The sequence below is a fragment of the Mauremys mutica genome, chromosome 9 (assembly GCF_020497125.1).
Source record: "Mauremys mutica isolate MM-2020 ecotype Southern chromosome 9, ASM2049712v1, whole genome shotgun sequence".
Taxonomy (NCBI): domain Eukaryota; kingdom Metazoa; phylum Chordata; order Testudines; family Geoemydidae; genus Mauremys; species Mauremys mutica.
In genome coordinates, this window is record NC_059080.1 from 53,457,238 (window position 1) to 53,468,062 (window position 10,825).

Here is a 10,825-nt window from a genome sequence, read left to right on the forward strand (position 1 = left end):
ATCACAGCTTTCCTACACTCTCCAGTTAATGTCAGTGAAATGTGTCAGCATTCATTACAGTTTTACTGTATTAAAAATCTAATTGTACATGTGTTGTTCATGCAATCTCCAGTTACTTCAATGTCAACTTGATGTCTCCCTGATGTATTTATTGTACCTGGATCAATGCTCTTTCAACAACTAATTGATCTTTTATTAACATATTATAACTCACTTATTAAATCTAAATTAAAGACTTAATTGAGACACTTAATCTAGAGTGTCTCTGTGTTTCATCCTCATAAGCATAATGTATCGTTTAATTAATTGACAGAGCTGATAATAGCATGTCATCTGTCACCATGTTCACTGACCTGGGAGCTGGTTTTCAGCTTGAGGGTTGATATAAATATTGGGCTCACATACGAATAAATGCTCCCTGTGTGGGTGTGTTATAATACGTAACATACCATGCACATTTATTACGTTGATTTCCCACACCCTCAGCAATAAATTAACAAGCTGTTTAAATCACAAATCAATAACAGAGCCTATTTAGTGACTTCAAAGTACAAAATAGCTGAGGAACGTGCCATGATAAATAATCACAGAAAGAGATGTTTCTTCTAACACTGAACAAGGGACTTTATTAGAATAAGGAAACAGCTTCATCACTAAAGTAACTCTGTCTCTCCCTCTCAGGCACTGAAGAATTTCGTAGAGCCTTGCTTGGACCCATTCTTGTCTGACTTCCCACTCCTGATTAAGAGAAATAACAGGAATCCTCACTATACAATACGTTCCTCCTTTATTTACCTGTCAGGACCTGAGGCCAGACTTCTGTTTCTGTTGCAGTAACTGATGGCATATTCTTAATCAGCACCTAGCTAAGTGAATTCATGGTACTGCAGTATGTGTGAGGGATGCCAAATTGTTGCAGGAGAGAAACAAAACAGTGAAGCTAGGTCTCGGAAAGTGAAAAACATAGTGATAGGTAAACGTCAAAGGTTCCTGACTTAGTGGAAGGTCACCTAGCCCCAGAAGTCAGAGTGAAAAGCTCAGAAAATCACCCACAAAATGGACAAGGTTTTTTGACTTGAGCGGTTTCATAAACATTTGGAACATAGTGTGATGTTGCACTCCATATGCTTTATGAAAATATGCTTGGAATGTGAATATAATGTAACTGGAATATGCTTTATGCAAAAGGTCTCTTGTAAGGTATCATTACAATGCTTATAATCTTCTGAGTGTGTTCATCATATTTGTATGTATGTATCATTCTTGTATCTAAAACTAGAAATATGAAGTTAAACTCTGAGGTCCTATTGTAATTATGCAAAGTGTGGGCCATTATTGGTGGTAATTTACTTTGTTTTGTCGTTATTACTTGAAACCACTTAAATCCTACTTTTTATTCTTAATAAAATCACTTTTGTTTATTATTAAACCCAGAGTAAGTGATTATTACCTGGGGGAGCAAACAGCTGTGCATCTCTCTCTATCAGTGTTATAAAGGGTGGACAATTCATGAGTTTACCCTGTATAAGCTTTATACAGAATAAACAGATTTATTTGGGGTTTGGATCCCATTGGGAGCTGGATATCTGGGTTCTGGAGACAGGAATACCTGCTGAGTGGTTTTCAGTTAAAGTCTGCAGCTTTGGGGGCGTGGACCAGACCTGGGTCTATGTTGCAGCAGACTGGCGTGTCTGGCTCAACAAGGCAGGGTTCTGGAGTCCCAAGCTGGCAAGGAAACGAGGCTCAGAGGTAATTTCAGCACATCAGATGGCAGTCCCAAGGGATTCTCTCTCACCGAACCTGTCATACATAGCATCACTCAGCTCCAATCAGGCAGCCCTGGGGCTTCCACAAAAAGCTTGGGAGCCTATTTCCCATGGCTAATACCAGCCGCAAGGACTATAGATCAATCCTCTGGTATTGGCTCACCTAGCTGACCTGCCAACCCATCCCCTCCCACATCCTGGCCTGTGTGAGGGGCATCAATGCCTCAGGAGAGTTGCCAACTCTGGGCCATGTCAACAATCACAGTCCCATCCACATCTGTTACGCCTGTAGCTTATACAGGGAAAAGTCTGTCCTGTGGTGCTGAAAAGTGGGTTCAAACCCTGCTGCTAGCCCATGTGGAAGTCAATCAAAAATATACATCTAGGTATAAAGGCTGTGTGGGAGACTTTGGAAGGGAATTAAACTAAATCAAATTAAGGCCACTTTAAATTTGAATCAGCGTGTCCACACAGAGGTTTAGTGGCTTCATCTGTCCCCACCTACACCAAAAGCTGGGCATCAGGCCAGCAGCCAGACCTTTCCACCATCCAGAGCCACAGCAAAGGTCTAATGTGGTCAGGCAGGGCATGCCTCCGTTCCCTCAGCCCCTGCATAGCCCCCAGCCACAGTCGAGCACTGGGGCATATCACTGCCAACCTGGCCTCATAGCTGAGCTTCACAGCTCAAGGCTCGCCTCTGACTGCACCCATAAAGCCATGTGCTGCATGGACATGGCACTAAAAGGAGACTACAACGCGGGCCTGAGGCCGCTGGGCCTGGCAAAGTGAGAGGGATGACCCAGAAAAATGCCCTCCTTGGAAATATGAATGGGGCCCATCCAGGTGCAAGCACCAGCAGCCAATACAAACATGCTGTACCTCAAACTGCACCCATGGCAACCTCACCATAGGCCACCCCAGCCCAGCTGCTTTGCAAGGACTCCAACGGCCAGCTGTTTTCCCACACGCCAGACAACCATGGCTGAAGCAGTCTGGCCACACACCAGCCAATCAGGATCTGGGGGGCCTGACCCAAGCCAGCCAGAACCCCTGCAGAGAGCCTCAGGGAATGGATGGATGCATGAACCCAGGGGAAATCACACTGTAGCTACTGCCATCTCCAGAAGACACTCGACAAGGACCAATCCCAGGAGCGGTGCCCAGTAAGATAAGGGCCCCAGGCCTGAGAGAGTGAGAGCCATTTCCCAGTGCCCAGTAAGTACCAAATGCCATAGGATGCCCCCACCCGGTCCCTTCAGGTCACCTCCCACCAGCACTGAGGCCTCCTACCGGAGCAGTCAGAGGCTACAATCTATCAAGGGTCAGAGCTCTTGTGATGCTAAAGGCATCGTCACAGACGTGCTGCCATAGTAACCAGGAACATGTCATGAGTTGGCAGGTCTCAGGAGACAGGCACTGGCAGGGGAGCTGGACATCAGGGAGCTGCATAGGATACAGGTGCCCAGTGCTTGGTGGGGTCTGGTAGATTCACTGTCTGGCATGTTACTGGGAGGAGTCCCCTACTGAAATGATGGCAGAGACTCTGCTTATTCCAGACAGACAGGAATCTGAGAGAAGGTACAAAGCCCCAGATCCCACACAGGTGCACTAACATGCCAGAGGACTGCTCCTGCAGTGGGATAGAGCGACTGCTCCTGCCTGGCCAGCCCCAATCCTAGCCTGGGCACAGGGCTGGGCAGATGGTGGGTGACTGCATGCATCAGAGTCTGAATGCTGCTTCTGGAGCACTGTCAGTGTAAGAACAAATAGTTCAGGTGCAGCAGGTTAGAGCCAGTGCTGGTCTCATTGCAGATTCTGGGAAACAGAATTAAAGGTATGTGGCTTATGGGTTTTGTCTGCTACAATGACCATGAACTGAGTGGAGAACAGTAAGAATGTGCCCATGCCAAAAGGGGAAGGAGCTTCTATTAAACCCACCATCTTTGTTCCCCTGTTCACACACCAAGGTCACCCATTTGCAAAGGAGAGGAACCTTTCTCGCTAACTCCCAAAACACAGTGCAAAATGCTCCTTTATTTTTTGGGGGGATGCAATTACTCTCAGGCTCCCAAATTCCTGAATGCCACATTTGCTCCGCGTACTCCTGTGCCCCCTCTGTCTGGCAGCACTACCCGAGAGAGTTGTCATAGCTTGCAACCAAAACATTTATGTTCTTCTTGCACCACCGCACAAATACTGTCTCAATAATTTTCCCAATCACCCCAACTGAGGGGTTTGCATATTTACAGCCTCCTGATTTATACCCAGTTTGGCCATGGCAGGGGGGGCTGTTTCCTTGGATTTTTTCACACTATTGTGAAGTGTGATTACAGACTGGCTTTGCTCAGTGTGGGTCTGTTCCCAGGCACTGGCACTGCCTGCAGCAGCATTGCCGCCGGTCACAGCTCTACACCTCTTCTCAAATTGCAAAGCTGGTTCATTTACTCCAGCTGGCGAGAAATCATCCTTAACAACCAGCTCTGCAGTTACACGCCATCCAATCTGTCAGTGCTGCTGTAACCTACCAGCCAGCATGGGTTACAAGCACAGCAGGTCCACATGGGATGTGATTGTTACAGCTCCCAGCTAGAACACCTGGCTTTGTAGCAACTCCTGCTCTCAGCTCTGGAGGTCCCTGGTTCAGCCCCTGCTGTTGGACAAATCCTTGCTGTGGAATTCCCATCATCACTGGCCAGGGCTGGTCCTGCTGCCGCACAGGGGGCTGGACTGGATGACCTCTCAAAGTCCCTTCCAGCCGGACATGTCTACAGTTCTATAAGATGATGACAGTTCCACTTCCAAGCCCCATTGTTCCCTATTTTGGCTGTTGGTCATGCAGTGGAGAGGTAGCTGATGAAGATAAGTGCTGGACACCAAGGAGGGCGCCTCTGGGAGTGCTCCCCGGCAGCCTGTCCCATGGGTGGGTGGGCGCAGTTGGGGGCTTGTTGCTTTGGCTGCGGGGGGATAGCCTGGATGCTCTGCAGCCAGCAGGGGAGCCCCTGACACTGAAGGGTCTCCAGCGGTCTCTGCTTCTGTAACCAGCGTCATGGTCTGCTTCTCTCTCCCATGCCCCAGCAGGAGGGATCCAGCCTGTTGGCTCCGGTTTCAGTTGTCCACCTTTTCTCCCCTCCCTCCACAACTTGCTGTTGTGATCCAAGTACTTGCTCCATCCAAAGCGGCCTCACCCAGCAGCCCCTGAACCCCACTGGCCTCTGCCCATACTGCAGCATGGCATGTGGGCCATAACACCCATCCTATGCTCACCCGCCCCACAATTCACAGCCATGGGGCTCTGTGCTACATAGACAGGTGGTGGAGCAATGTGAGCTGTTTCCAGGGGGGTTCATCCTGGTGTTTAACCACTCCGGGTCCCACGAGCTGGGGTAAAGTTAAGCCCCCTTGCTTGGCCGCTGCCCTTCAGTGTATGGGGTGCTGTTAAAGTGGCAGGGGATTTCACTGATTGGCTCTGCTCATGCCACTCATGGGCTAATTGAGGGTCTCTGCAAGCAGCTCTGGCGGCTCAGGTGTCCGCAGGGCTACTGGCAGCCTGACTCTGACCTGAAAGGATGATCAGAAGGAAAGAAAAATGCAATTTATGGGCCCATCCATGGACAGTGTGCTGTGTCCCCAGCTTGGTAACTGGGGGTTGTAATGCTGGGGGTTGGACTGAGGTGGCATGTTTTAGTGGCTTTGGGTCAAAGCTGGCCGGTCAGGTCCTGACAGACAGCCTGGTGAGGTTTATTCCTGGACCAGATTGGGTGGCCCTTGATATCTCCTGCTTGCCATTTGCATCACTGTTGGCCTATGCTCCAAAGACAGGCTGGGGCAGCCCCTGGCGGCAGCAATCATTCTTTGTTTCCCCAGTGCTGCCTATTACTTCTGTGCTAGCTGAAGTTCCAACCCAGGTGCTGTTCTCCACACCCCAGTGCCTGCATCCCCTCCCCCCTCGCAGTCCCGAAGCAATAAAGAATTTCATTTTAAAAATGGAAAGATTTAATTTAAAAATATAAAATGGCAAAGGGAGGGTTTTTGAAATAAAAAAAAGTAATGGCAAAGAGATGATGTTTGGAACAAAATGTTCTAGAGGAAAGCTGTTCCCTTGGGGTTTCTTTTCTTTAAGCTTTGCATATTACAATTTGAAATTTTTGTAAAGAGTTCCCCATTTGATATTCTCACTGGTTGCCTGAATTTAAATATCGCTCTCACCTGAGATTAATACAGGCTTCACCCTGAATTACTTCCTAGCTCTGAAGTACAGCTCAACTCTCTACAAATTCACTTCTCTTTTAGAGGCATAAAAGCTTATGAAATATATAAAATCTTAAAATCCCATGTGTGCCCACATAGAGCGGGGTGCGGGGGGGGAGATTGGGTTTGGGGGATTTTTCTTTGAGATGAAAACATACTTTTCCTTAAATGCAATCACACCTCTGTTAGCACAGGACGAGGGGACCCACTAAAGTCCATAGCCAAAGATTTCAGCCAGAAAAAACTAGAATCTCATTTAAATTGTCCAGTGCAGAGGACAGAGCAGAATGCAATCCAAGGAAATTATTCTTTCTCTGGGTAACAGAAAATATCAAATTTCTCAGGAGCAAAACAAAGTATCCACAGCAAATTAGGTTATAAACAAAGATGAGAATGCAAGCTCCTTATTATGCTAAATCAGCATTAACCAAATCCACCTGCTGGGGGAAAAGCACCTTGTTTTGCATCTTGAGGACCCATTAGTTAATTGCTATTTAAACCCAACACTTTTTATATAAGTCCTGTTTAACCCTTTAAAAATCACATTTTTAAAAACAAGTAATTAGTCCACAATGACTGTTCTTGTATTAGTCCACAATGACTGTGCTCCTGTAGAGAGTTGAAATTGAGGCAATAGGGTTTCTTGCCATTCTCTGGCAGGAGAGGAACAGCTGACCTCTTTCAGGATGAATGGCTTCCTTTTTGTTTATTCCTGGGTCTGCTTTTAGCTAGGAGGAGTCGCATTGCCATGAGGACTACTCTGGGCTGTCAATGTTTGTTTTAATTCCATCTTGCCTACAAAGAGAATTAAGCCCCCATGAAATGCAAGTTGTTTACTTTAGACTGATAGTGTCTACAGACCCTGGGAAAAGCTCGCAGTTATGGTGGCCATTTTACTAACGCTTATAGCCCCACTTCTTGGTCCTTTCTTCTCTCTTGGGCCACCTAGCTTTTCTTTTTCCATTTCTCCACTTTGATCTCTGTTTATTCCTCCTATATGCACATTCTATCACTGTTCTAAGGGCTGGGGAAACAGTCCAGACCCCAAACAGACAAGATAAACAAAGGAACAGAGGCAGGAAGCAACTTGTGCAAAATCTCACAACAAGCAGGGACTAGAACCTATGTCCTTTGAGTCGTGGGCCCTATTCACTAGATCAAACCTTGTGTTCTTTAGAGTTTAAAGCAGCTCTAATTGGAGGGTCAGACTGAAGGAACATGGGAAATGGCATCTGTGTGTGCATATTCAGGAAAACTGTATGAAATCTACAATGAAGATGATTTCTGAATAGGCCAAAATGAGACAAATGGGGGAGGGGTGTTAGCGCCTTGGTCTTTCATACCAAATTCCAAAAAAAGATTTCTTGATTTCAAGGTAACTCTGCAAGTGGGCTCTTTTAATTTCAACTTTTCCTTTATGAGAATGCTCCAGATTTTCTGGAACAAACTGCTTTTTTTTTTTTTTTGACTGGCTGTATAGACTGCTAATGAGTTATTAGTACTAGCCTAAGAATTGAGTTTAAATTAATGGAGATATCCTATCTCCTAGAACTGGAAGAGACTGTGAAAGGCCATTGAATCCAGCCCCCTGCCTTCACTAGTAGGACCAAGTACTGATTTTGCCCCAGATCCGTAAGTGGCCCCCTCAAGGATTAAATTCACAATGCTGGGTTTAGCAGGCCAATACTCAAACCACTGAGCTATCCCTCCCCCCCAAAGAAGCTCAGAGCCTTCTTTGATCAAGCAATTAAATTTGTTTCATGACAATGAAATTTGGCTCAAGTAGAATTTATAGAAAGGTTAGGTCATCCAATCAGAGAATATACACAATACCATGTGAATTAATTGACTAATCTCACCTCTCAAACTGCAAATTCTGAAATATCACATACTTGAATTAATATTTGTGACAGTTTGTAAAAAACTCAAAATGCTAGCATAGATTTGTACAAACTAATCAAGCAATTCTGAATAAAATATCTGTAGTGGTTACAGTCATCTGAGGATGACTATTATGAAGGCTTCCAAATGGTGTTGAAATTTAAGATGTGTAGAGATTTGAAATTACAGTAATCCTTGGATTTTACACTCATTTTACATTTAGAATGTAGGCTCTAATTTTAGCATATTTACTCTTCTTTGGACTGACTGAATTTTCTATAAGATTTTGCTGATTAAAAACGTAATAATTTTTGCAAAAGAAACATTTTTTAATAACTCCCTTTTTTAAATGGATTCAGCCTGAGATTATAACTGTTCAGGAGACCTCCTAGCTACCTATCCAAAATTCCTAGAGCCAAAAATTCTCTCTCACATACATTTTCATTGCTACTTGTAAAAAAGCTACATTTGAAGAAATGAGATATAATTAAGCAAAATTAGTAGTGACTATTGAATCTCATTGATATGACCATAATCAGAGTCGGGACATTCTGAAGCACTGTAGTGTCTTAGTGACATTGATGGTAATTCAACCAATCATCTCTGTTCTTTTTCAGTTGAGTGGTGTGCTGCAATTCTAAAGATTGAAATGTGTGAGTGGAGTGGCTCAAGACTTTCTCATTGTTAGATGATGTGTACACAAACAGAACAGTGGGATCAGCTGCTTGTGCAGGGGCTGAGTCAGCAGGCTTCACCCTTCTATCAGCTTCAGCCATGTTCCAGTGATGTCCTTCTCTCAGAGACTGCAGAACGTAGAGGCTTTAGTAGTACTTCAAAGGCAGAGTCTTCCATCAACCTCCTCTCTGTAAGCCCTACTGCAATGTGCCACCACACATACAAGGGAACTGGGGGGAGCTGGCACAGGCAGCTGGACTTTCATCCCCAGGCCCCAGGGATCCATGTCACCTTCCAGTTATCCTGTGTTCCCAGGATTCCCCTCTACCCTCTTCTCAGAGCATCTACACTCTGCGCTTGGTCCTGCAGTCCTTCTGGGGCCATGGCTCACAGCCCTCTAGCTCCTCCAGTTCCAGACCTTCATTCCAGCTCCCACTCCTCCTTTGAGACATTTTAAAGACTTAAACTATAAAAACATAATTCATTATGAAAAGGAAGTCAATACAATTTATACTGAGAATTTGGCCTAGACATACTAAGGTCATGCTTTAGATTAAGTTCCATTTATATATAGTTTATACAGGTTAATAGATGTTATAAGCATGTTACAGAGATGGGTAGCATGTGTTATAGTTATATGCACATCAGTCAAAAGATGTTTTAGATGGTAAACCCTAACTACCAACAACCTGTTGGACTCTAGGACAACCTAGAACAATTAACTAATCATTTATGAAAACATCTATTGATAATATAACCCTTTTTAAACCATTTAAAAATGGAATCTTAATAAAAATTGTGGCCCATTCAAAGAAGAAAAGAACAGGTGTATATACCCCATCCCCTTCCTTCAGGCACGTAACGGTCACTTTCCCACCAGCATAGCAGAAGGCTTTTGTTGAACAAATAGGCCCAGTTCCTCAAAAGATATTTAGGCACGTTTGAGGAGCTGGGCCATAGTTCACTTGGGGAAAATTGAAATGTTGCTTTTGGTGAGGGGGGGGTTTGATATGCCTAGTTTAAAAGAATTCATATCATGTGCCACTTGATCTTCCATAGGATGCTACACTATACAGTAGGTAGAACCTCCACAGTGCGTACAAAGGGTTAATGAAATATGCCATTCTCCTAGAGATCAATCTATTAGGTTGAAGCAGCAAAGAGCCTTGTGACACCTTATAGACTAACAGACGTTTTGGAGCATGAGCTTTCGTGGGTGAATACCCACTTCGTCGGATGCATGACGTGCATCTGACGAAGTGGGTATTCACCCACAAAAGCTCATGCTCCAAAACATCTGTTAGTCTATAAGGTGCCACAAGACTTTGCTGCTTTTACAGATCCAGACTAACACGGCTACCCCTCTGATACTATTAGGTTGAATTCATTTTTTATGTCAGTCTAATGAAATCAGTGGAGTTACATCTAGGATAATGTCTTCATTGCCTCCTAGTCTTCCAGTCTGTCCCAGCCTAGTTAGTTGGAAGTCAGGTCTAGGTTCTGGATCTCCTTGTTGCAGTGCTATTTCAGACTCACCAGCCAAGCACAGTCATATCTCATTGTGGTTTTTATTTTTCACATGCTTTGTTGGACTCAAGTGGTTGGTGGAATTAACTGGACAATCACGTCTTGTAATATTTAGTTTATGATCAATGCTGGACTTGGTCACGGTCCTTTTCTTTTTGCAATTGTATTTTATATGCAAAATTTTATATATTTTGTTTAAAAATTATCCACTGCTGGGAAAGAAGGACTTCTGTTTAGCTGCTCAATTCTGCTAGCTGCAATAAATTTCTCTGCTAGTAATGCTTGTCTGAATCGAATATAGTTTATTTCGTTTTAAGAAGTCTTTTTTTTTTCATTTCAGGAAAATGAATGTTAGCGCCAGATAAGAAACTATAGTCTGCTTTCAAGAAGGTTACAAGAAAACTGCATCTTGCATTACTAATCCTTTATCTTTCATGTTAACAAAAAGATTACTGACATATTTTTGAATGAAAGAAAATAAAATAGCAAATGCATCTAAAGAACTGTGTAACTTTCATGCAACACACAAATCAGTTGTTAAATGTGGAGAAAAAAAAGAAGAGGAATGAAGGGAAAATTCATAATACATTTTCCTTTGTAAAGTGAGCAAACCAACTTTCTGCAATAGGAGAAACTATTGCAGGACTAGAAGATGCCCCCTTCATAGACAAAGAACAATTATATTTTTAACTAAAAACCCAATTCTGATTGCTTGTGAGTTCAGGATA

General features: G+C 44.0%; 1 long non-coding RNA gene across 1 annotated transcript; it reads left to right on the plus strand.

The window, feature by feature from the left end:
* Positions 1 to 3,163: 3,163 nt before the first annotated feature.
* Positions 3,164 to 10,554, plus strand: LOC123377940. The gene is made up of 3 exons (XR_006582392.1): positions 3,164 to 3,600; positions 8,513 to 8,760; positions 10,438 to 10,554. It is a non-coding gene; the product is annotated as an uncharacterized LOC123377940 (long non-coding RNA).
* Positions 10,555 to 10,825: the final 271 nt, after the last annotated feature.